Source organism: Phyllobates terribilis, unplaced genomic scaffold, assembly GCF_046119375.1.
Source record: "Phyllobates terribilis strain yellow unplaced genomic scaffold, ASM4611937v1 Scaffold_19__1_contigs__length_20705806, whole genome shotgun sequence".
Classification (NCBI taxonomy): domain Eukaryota; kingdom Metazoa; phylum Chordata; class Amphibia; order Anura; family Dendrobatidae; genus Phyllobates; species Phyllobates terribilis.
In genome coordinates, this window is record NW_027362779.1 from 20,616,521 (window position 1) to 20,626,815 (window position 10,295).

Here is a 10,295-nt window from a genome sequence, read left to right on the forward strand (position 1 = left end):
CCACCCCACACCATTACTGACCCACTGCCAAACCGGTCATGCTGAAGGATGTTGCAGGCAGCAGATCGCTCTCCACGGCGTCTCCAGACTCTGTCACGTCTGTCACGTCTGTCACATGTGCTCAGTGTGAACTTGATTTCATCTGTGAAGAGCACAGGGCGCCAGTTGCCACTTTGCCAATCCTGGTGTTCTGTGGCAAATGCCAAGAGTCCTGCACGGTGTTGGGCTGTGAGCACAACCCCCATCTGTGGACGTCGGGCTCTCATACCACCGTTATGGAGTGGGTTTCTAAGCGTTTGTGCAGACACATCCACATTTGTGGTCAGCTGGAGGTCATTTTGCAGGGCTCTGGCAGTGCTCCTCCTGTTCCTCCTTGCACAAAGGCGGAGGTAGCGGTCCTGCTGCTGGGTTGTTGCCCTCCTACGGCTCCCTCCACGTCTCCTGGTGTACTGGCCTGTCTCCTGGTAGCGCCTCCAGCCTCTGGACACTACGCTGACAGACACAGCAAACCTTCTTTCTACAGCTCGCATTGATGTGCCATCCTGGATGAGCTGCACTACCTGAGCAACTTCTGTGGGTTGTAGAGTCCATCTCAAACTACCACGAGTGTGAAAGCACAACCAACATTCAAAAGTGACCAAAACATCAGTCAGAAAGCATTGGTACTGAGATGTGGTCTGTGGTCCCCACCTGCAGAACCACTCCTTTACTGAGGGTGTCTTGATAATTGCCAATAATTTCCATCTATTGTCTATTCCATTTGCACAACAGCATGTGAAATTGATTGTCAATCAGTGTTGCTTCCTAAGTGGACAGTTTGATGTCACAGAAGTTTGATTTACTTGGAGTTATATTCTGTTGTTTAAGTGTTCCCTTTATTTTTTTGAGTAGTGTACACATATATATATATATATATATATATATATATATATATATACTGTGGCTCTGGGTGTTGGGGGGAACGGCAGTGGCGGAGGAGCGGGGCACAGAAGGCAGCTGCCACCTGCTGCAGCCTACACCTGAACGGGATTCGGGCATATGATCTGACGTGGCCATAGACTATAATGGTCCAGACAGAGTGAATGTGCCCTCTGTCGTGCATCAGGTGTGTACGCCTACTGGAGGCGCAGTCTACTAAGCCTATGGCCTCGTCAGCACACACTACCGAATCCAGTTTTGTGAGGGAGTTCGCACCAAAGCCCCGACTGGTCAATGTGAAACTCCGTAAGGAAGAATGATGAGATACATACCTGCATAGACAGAGTATGAGAGTGATGAATGGATGGATAGATGGGGGCATTTTTGTCAGGTTTACACAGTGGCTGTTGGGCTCGAAAGAAATCACTTTGTGCAAACGTTGTCCTTATAGTCATGATTCCTTTTTCAGACCCCACCGCTCCACAATTTTACCACGGCCACTGATTTTACCTCGGCTCCCAGGAGGCTTCAGCCGCGCTCAACAGATTCGTCAACTTTCACAGAAGTCCAGTAGGTTCTGCCCTATTTCTGGAAACCTCCATATGGCAAATATGGATGAGACAGACGGATGATTAGATGGATGTCTGAGAAGAGGGCGCCCTGATAATGAACATATATTACAAAGCCAGAACAAAAACAACAGGGGTCCCGGACCCTGGCCGTGTAGACTGATAACTGGTGTACTGCACTTACAGGGGGACATTAAGTCATAGGGGCCCCACCAGGCAGGGACCCGATATTACAGGGTGGCAGGAGGGCGACTATTGCAAACAACATAATTAGAGCTATGGGCCCTTATGTGCAGAGTATTCAGGGGCCCCATTATGCAATGCAGGCGGGATACAGAGTCCCAGCAGAGCTTATATATCAGGTGTAAGGGCCACATAGTAATGGTATCAGGGGCCCCAGCAGCCGCCTGTACTCAGCTCCTATATATCAGGTGTAAAGGCCGCATAGTAATGATATCAGGGGCCCCAGCAGCCGCCTGTACTCAGCCCCTATATATCAGGGGTAAGGGCCACATAGTAATGGTATCAAGGGCCCAGCAGCCGCCTGTACTCAGCTCCTATATATCAGGTGTAAGGGCCACATAGTAATGGTATCAGGGGCCCCAGCAGCCGCCTGTACTCAGCTCCTATATATCAGGTGTAAGGGCCACATAGTAATGGTATCAGGGGCCCCAGCAGCCGCCTGTACTCAGCCCTTATATATCAGGTGTAAGGGCCACACAGTAATGGTATCAGGGGCCCCAGCAGCCGCCTGTACTCAGCCCTTATATATCAGGTGTAAGGGCCACATAGCAATGGTATCAGGGGCCCCAGCAGCCGCCTGTACTCAGCCCTTACATATCAGGTGTAAGGGCCACATAGCAATGGTATCAGGGGCCCCAGCAGCCGCCTGTACTCAGCCCTTATATATCAGGTGTAAGGGCCACATAGTACTGGTATCAGGGCCCCCAGCAGCCGCCTGTGCTCAGCCCTTTTATATCAGGTGTAAGGGCCACATAGTAATGGTGTCAGGGGCCCCAGCAGCCGCCTGTACTCAGCCCTTATATATCAGGGGTAAGGGCCACATAGTAATGGTATCAGGGGCCCCAGCAGCCGCCTGTACTCAGCTCCTATATATCAGGTGTAAGGGCCACATAGTAATGGTATCAAGGGCCCAGCAGCCGCCTGTACTCAGCCCTTATATATCAGGTGTAAGGGCCACATAGTAATGGTATCAGGGGCCCCAGCAGCCGCCTGTACTCAGCCCCTATATATCAGGGGTAAGGGCCACATAGTAATGGTATCAGGGGCCCCAGCAGCCGCCTGTACTCAGCTCCTATATATCAGGGGTAAGGGCCACATAGTAATGGTATCAAGGGCCCAGCAGCCGCCTGTACTCAGCTCCTATATATCAGGTGTAAGGGCCACATAGTAATGGTATCAGGGGCCCCAGCAGCCGCCTGTACTCAGCTCCTATATATCAGGTGTAAGGGCCACATAGTAATGGTATCAGGGGCCCCAGCAGCAGCCTGTACTCAGCTCCTATATATCAGGTGTAAGGGCCACATAGTAATGGTATCAGGGGCCCCAGCAGCCGCCTGTACTCAGCTCCTATATATCTGGTGTAAGGGCCACATAGTAATGGTATCAGGGGCCCCAGCAGCCGCCTGTACTCAGCTCCTATATATCAGGTGTAAGGGCCACATAGTAATGGTATCAGGGGCCCCGGCAGCTGCCTGTACTCAGCTCCTATACAGTGGTGGCCAAAAGTATTGGCACCCCTGCAATTCTGTCAGATAATACTCCGTTTCTTCCTGAAAATGATTGCAATCACAAATTCTTTGGTCTTATTATCTTCATTTAATTTGTCTTCAATGAAAAAACACAAAAAGAATTGTCCTAAAGCCACATTGGATACAATTGGCAATAACTAAATCACACTTGCAGCCATTTAACATGGATTATGTTATGATCTGCAACATAAACTAAGGAAAGAAAGGGAAAAGCTGTCCCTACAGTAAGACTAAGCTGAATCCCTACGATGTAGCGGGCAGCCTGTTCCTTGTGAACAGACCCGCCTTCGTCCTCGGCTAGTCTGAACAGAGACCTATAGAATAAAGGGAGGGGTCCCTAAAAGAACTAAGGACTGGGACAAAAAATGGACACCTCCTAACAGAAGTTGTTGCAGAGCAAAAATACAAACTGAACAAAAAGTACTAGAGGTCCAGAGGACCAAGCAAACTAGACAGAGATAGGCACCGAAGCACCTGGCTAGAGAGACAGGCAAAAAACACTGAAGTCCAGCAAAGCCAGAAGGGCGGAGCTGGAATATATAGGCAGCTAGTCACGTGACCGCAAAACACAAGATAGCAAAAACTAACAGGAGGGTTCTAACAGAGTAAAGTTGACTCAGCCTCTGTCCTGTGTCCTTGTGTGTACCACATTGAGCATGGAGAAAAGAAAGAAGACAAAAGAGCTGTTTGAGGACTTGAGAAACCAAATTGTGAGGAAGCATGAGCAATCTCAAGGCTACAAGTCCATCCCCAAAGACCTGAATGTTCCTGTGTCTTCCGTGCGCAGTGTCATCAAGAAGTTTAAAGCCCATGGCACTGTGGCTAACCTATCTAGATGTGGACGGAAAAGAAAAATTGACAAGAGATTTCAACGCAAGATTGTGCGGATGGTGGATAAAGAACCTCGACTAACATCCAAACAAGTTCAAGCTGCCCTGCAGTCCGAGGGTACAACAGTGTCAACCCGTACTATCCGTCGGCGTCTGAATGAAAAGGGACTGTATGGTAGGATACCCAGGAAGACCCCACTTCTTACCCCGAGACATAAAAAAGCCAGGCTGGAGTTTGCCAAAACTTACCTGAGAAAGCCTAAAACGTTTTGGAAGAATGTTCTCTGGTCAGATGAGACAAAAGTAGAGGTTTTTGGGAAAAAGCATCAACATAGAGTGCACAGGAAAAAAAAGAGGCATTCAAAGAAAAGAACATGGTCCCTACAGTCAAACATGGCGGAAGTTCCCTGATGTTTTGGGGTTGCTTTGCTGCCTCTGGCACTGGACTGCTTGACCGTATGCATGGCATTATGAAGTCTGAAGACTACCAACAAAGTTTGCAGCATAATGTAGGGCCCAGTGTGAGAAAGCTGGGTCTCCCTCATAGGTCATGGGTCTTCCAGCAGGACAATGACCCAAAACACACTTCCAAAAGCACTATAAAATGGTTTGAGAGAAAGCACTGGAGACTTCTAAGGTGGCCAGCAATGAGTCCAGACCTGAATCCCATGGAACATCTGTGCAGAGATCTCAAAATGGCAGTTTGGAGAAGGCACCCTTCAAATATCAGGGACCTGGAGCAGCTTGCCAAAGAAGAATGGTCTACAATTCCAGCAGAGCATTGTAAGAAACTCATTGATGGTTACCGTAAGCGGTTGTTCGCAGTTATTTTGGCTAAAGGTTGTGCAGCCAAGTATTAGGCTGAAGGTGCCAATACTTTTGTCTGGCCCATTTTTGGAGTTTTGTGTGAAATGATCATTGATTTGATTTTTGTTTCATTCTCTTTTGTGTTTTTTTCTTTGCAAGAAAATTAAATGAAGATAATAATACCAAAGAATTTGTGATTGCAATCATTTTCAGGAAGAAACTGAGTATTATCTGACAGAATTGCAGGGGTGCCAATACTTTTGGCCACCACTGTATATCAGGTGTAAGGGCCACATAGTAATGGTATCAGGGGCCCCAGCAGCCACCTGTACTCAGCTACTATATATGGCCACGGCCGAAAGTGTTGGCAATCTTAAAATTGTTCCAGAAAATGAAGTATTTCTCCCAGAAAATTATTGCAATTACACATGTTTTGTTATACACATGTTTAATATTCTTTGTGTGTATTGGAACAAAAGAAAAAAACAAACAAAAGGAAAAAAGGCAAATTGGACATCATTTCATACAAAACCCCAAAAATGGGCCGGACAAAATTGATAGCACCTTTCCAAAATTGTGGGTGAACAACTTTGTTTCAAGCATGTGATGCTCATTCAAACTAACCTGGGCAAGTAACAGGTGTGGGCAATATGAAAATCACACCTGAAACCAGATAAAAAGTGGAGAAGTTGACTCAATCTTTGCATTGTGTCTGTGTGTGCCACACTAAGCATGGAGTACAGAAAGAGAAGAGAACTGTCTGAGTACTTGAGAACCAAAATTGTTGAAAAATATTACCAACGGATTTTGGGTCGCAATGTAGTGCCCAGTGTCAGAAAGCTGGGTTTGCGTCCTAGGTCATGGTTCTTCCAGGAGAATGACCCCAAACATACTTCAAGAAGCCCGCAGAAATGGATGGAAACATAGCGCTGGAGAGGTATGAAGTAGCAGCAACTATGAGAGACATGGAGCAGTTTACAAAAGAAGAGTGGTCAAAATTCCAGCTGAGAGGTGTAAGAAGCTTGTTGATGGTTATAGGAAGCGATTGATTGCAGTTATTTTATTCCAAAGAGTGAGCAACCAAATATTAAAGTTGAGGGTGCCAACAATTTTGTTCAGACCATTTTTGGGGCTGTGTGTGAAATTATGTCCAATTTGCCTTTTTTTCTGCTTTTATGTGTTGTTGCAATACACACAAAGAAAATAAAGTGTGTATAGCAAAACATGTGTAACAGCAATAATTGGGAGAAATACTTCATTTTCTGAAACAATTTCAAGGGAGTGAACACTTTCGGCCATAACTGTATGTGTAATATATACATATATACATACATACACACACATACAGTTGAAACCAGAAGTTTCCATACACTATATAAAAAGACACATCTGCATGTTTTTCTCAATATCTGACATGAAATCAGAATAAACCTTTCCCGTTTTAGGTCAATTAGGATTACCATAATTTTGAAAATTTGCCAAATGCCAGAATAATGAGAGAGAGAGAATGTTTAAGTCATTTTTATTACTTACTGCAAAGTCAAAAGTTTACACACACTAAGATTACTATGCCTTTAAACAATTCTGGACTGCCCATATGATGATGTAATGTGTTTGGAAGCTTCTAATAGTTTTTTTTTTCTGTAGTATCATGGGAAAGTCTAAAGAAATTAGCGAAGATATCAGGAAGAGAATTGTGGACTTGCACAAGTCTGGCTCATCCTTAGATACAATTTCAAGATACCTGACGGTGCCTCGGTCATCTGTACAAACAATTATACGCAAGTACAAACAAGATGGGAATGTACTGCCATCTTATCGCTCAGGAAGGAGACGGGTTCTGTGTCCCAGAGATGAACGTGCTTTGGTCCGACACGTGCATATCAACCCAAGGACAAAAGCAAGAGACCTTGTGAAGATGATGGCGGAAGCTGGTAAGATTGTGTCAATAACCACAGTGAAACGAGTACTGTATCAACATGGGCTGAAAGGCCACTCTGCCAGGAAGAAGCCATTACTCCAAAAGAAACATAAAAAAGCCAAATTAATGTTTGCAAATGCACACAGGAACAAAGACCTTAATTTTTGGAGACATGTCTGTGGTCTGATGAAACTAAAATTGAACTTTTTTGGCATAATGACCATCGCTACGTTTGGAGGAAAAAGGGAGAAGCTTGGAAGCCTAAGAACACCATCCCAACTGTGAAACATGGGGGTGGCAGCATCATGATCTGGGGTTGATTTGCTGCAGGAGGGACTGGTTCACTTCACAAAATAGATGACACCATGAGAAAAGAAGATTATGTGGCAATACTGAAGCAACATCTCAAGACATCAGCCAGGAAGTTAAAGCTTGGGCGGAAATGGGTATTCCAAATGGACAATGACCCGAAGCATATTGACAAAATGGGAACAAAGTGGCTTAAGAATAACAAAGTCAATGTTTCGGCGTGGCTATCACAAAGCTCTGATTGCAATCCTATTGAAAATTTATGGGCACTCTTGCTGCGAGCAAGGCGACCTACAAACCTGGATCTGTTACCCCAGTTTTGCCAGGAGGAATGGGTCCAAATTCCGACCAACTATTGTGAGAAGTTTGTGGAAGGATATCCCAAAAGTTTGACCCAAGTCATTCAGTTTAAGGGTGATGGTACCAAATACTAATGAAATGTATGTAAACTTTTGACTTTATATATATCAAAAATTGATTCTACTATAACCAGAACCCTGGTAGGATAAACAAAAACATGAACACTTCAAATAATATTAACAATATAATTTTATTAGAACATAAAATAACAATAATTAAAATACCAGGGGCCTCAAATGTGAGGGACAAACAAATGCTGTACCCTATATCTGCGCAGCAAGAGTAATAACCATATATTACCCCATTACTGAAATAATGTGACTATACAAATGCACTACAAAAGATTTCAATCTGAATAACCGCTCATGTGGCAAAAATAGAAAGAAAGAAATGCATATGCTATTATAACGGTCACTAGACTATCACTGATGAGTTTGAGATACGCCTATAAAATGTAAAGCGGCAGTGCATATGATGATATAGAGTCGACTGTCCAGCAAAAAAGTGCAAAGTGCTTAGATAAAGATAACGTATTGTTTCCAGCCTCAAAGAAACTAATGCATATAGCGGTTAATAATGTTAGTATATCTATCAGGGGAGACTGGGTACATAAAAAAGGCTGGGTACGGTCCCATAGAATAACTATAGTGTAATAGTGGCACTGTCCACAAATAGACAAAACAGCTCAACACCTCATGAGAAAGAAATACTTGGTTAGAATGGCAGCTTCTAGGCAGGGTAATCACGCGTCCCTCCACCCCGACGCGCGTTTCATCAACACTTCCTCAGGGGTCGTGCCAGGGAGGGGAACGCCAGATGTTATATAGGGAGCCTAATCCAATCATGAACCGAGCCGGAGAGAAAAAGTGTGTCACCTGACTTTCCGGTATGTGTTCTGGCTGGTATACGGCGTGAGACATTCTGTGCCCGCCACAATACATGTGACTCTGCGGCTTCTGGCATTTGACCCGCAAGCCGGCAGTGCAGTCACGGCCATGACGGCAGTGCGTGCCAGCAGGGTCTAAGAGCCAGAAACAGCCAAGGTCAGGGGGAGGCGCCCATAAATGCTAGCGCTCAGCAGCCATACACTCTAACCTGATCATACATAATACTAAGATGTGAATAGGCAGAAATTATGGGATTCTATTGTGTCGTGAACAAATATACACACTGATTAGTGATTAGAATAATGTTAAGACTTTGCAGTAAGTAATAAAAATGCCTTAAAACATTCTCTCTCTCTCATTATTCTGGCATTTGGAAAATATCAAAAATGATGGTAATCCTAATTGACCTAAAACGGGAAAGGTTTATTCTGATTTCATGTCAGATATTGATAAAAACATGCAGATGTGTCTCTTTATATAGTGGATGGAAACTTCTGGTTTCATCTGTATATGTATTGATTTCATGGCTCTAATGATTTTTGGGGGAATTGCTCAAGTTTTTATTGTAAGCATTAAAAATTTTAAAAAATTTTTTACACTTTTATATTTTTTACATATTTCTATGTCGCCAACAAATTCTGCAAAGTTCAGTTTTTTTCTCATTAATAAAACTTGCATTTTTCTAATCATTTATTGTATCATAAAATATTACACACAATGCAGATTGTTCAATTTTGCCAAAATTTGACTTTTCCCATGTGTCCACCAGTCTTGACCAGCACCGGCAAAATTTTGAAGCCTTGCGGAGCTTCTTGGGGAGAGGCTTAACAGCGCCGCAGGTTTTTCCAGCTAATCCTTCACTAAAACAGGCGTGTAAAAGGCCAATCTTCATGAAATGGGACATAATCTTGTGTAACTGTCTGCCCAGAAACAATGTAGGGCTGACAATTATCTAATAGGTTTGAGGCCTTAAAGGGACTCTGTCAGCACAGAATGACTGTTCAAACCAAGCACAGGCACTCGATGCACTCTTGCTGCGGCCAAACATTTAAGTGCATCTTCTCATCTATTTCTATCCCTGTTACAAAATGGAGCGTCTGGTTGGATGCCCGACCACTGATCCATTCATTCTCAATGGAGCTGTTGGAAAAAGCAGAGCGCTCTGCAGCCCCAAAGGGCAAGAATGGAGGTCAGACTGAGCATGTGCACCGCTGCCCAATTCCAAAAGTGATAAAAGTGCCGCATTCTGCCCATCAGTGCCGCTCTAAGCTGTTGGACACCACCGATCACCTTGGATAGGTGATAAAGGGGTCGTCTGATGAAAAGAAGTTCTCTCGATTGATGCACGGAAGCATCGTTATAAAATACAGTTTTCTCTCATAAAATGTGAGATTTTAGTATTACGTTATACCAGGGATGGCCAATTTATTTTCCCGAGGAGCCCTCCACTGTTCTGGAGGGAAAAATCAACAGGCTGAAATCAATTCTGCTCAATATTAGAATTGATACATTCCGCTGACTCGCTGCTACATATTACGATAGAGCTTATTGTATCGTCTATCCTTACTTGTAGTGACTCGCCCCCTGGGCCGTGGGGCTCTCGGAACCAGACAACAGGGCAATGCTGGGAGTAGTAGTGGCGACCCGGTCCCGTGGCTCAGGGTGGTCAGACCAAATGCTGTGGCAGTGTATTTGTAGGTTTTGAAAGTCCGACTACGCCACCTGTGGATTGCGGTCAGGGAGGACCGGCGCTGCAGGGCATACCGCTGAGGCTGGTGTTGGGGGTGCAGCAGGGAATAGTACAACTCCCCATGGGAGGAGTGTAGCCTCAGGGCAGTGTAATAGGATGCTGGGGGTGATGGTGCAGGCACAGCAGTAATCACACAGAGTCCAATAATGCAGTCCAGGGTCTTTTACTGCAG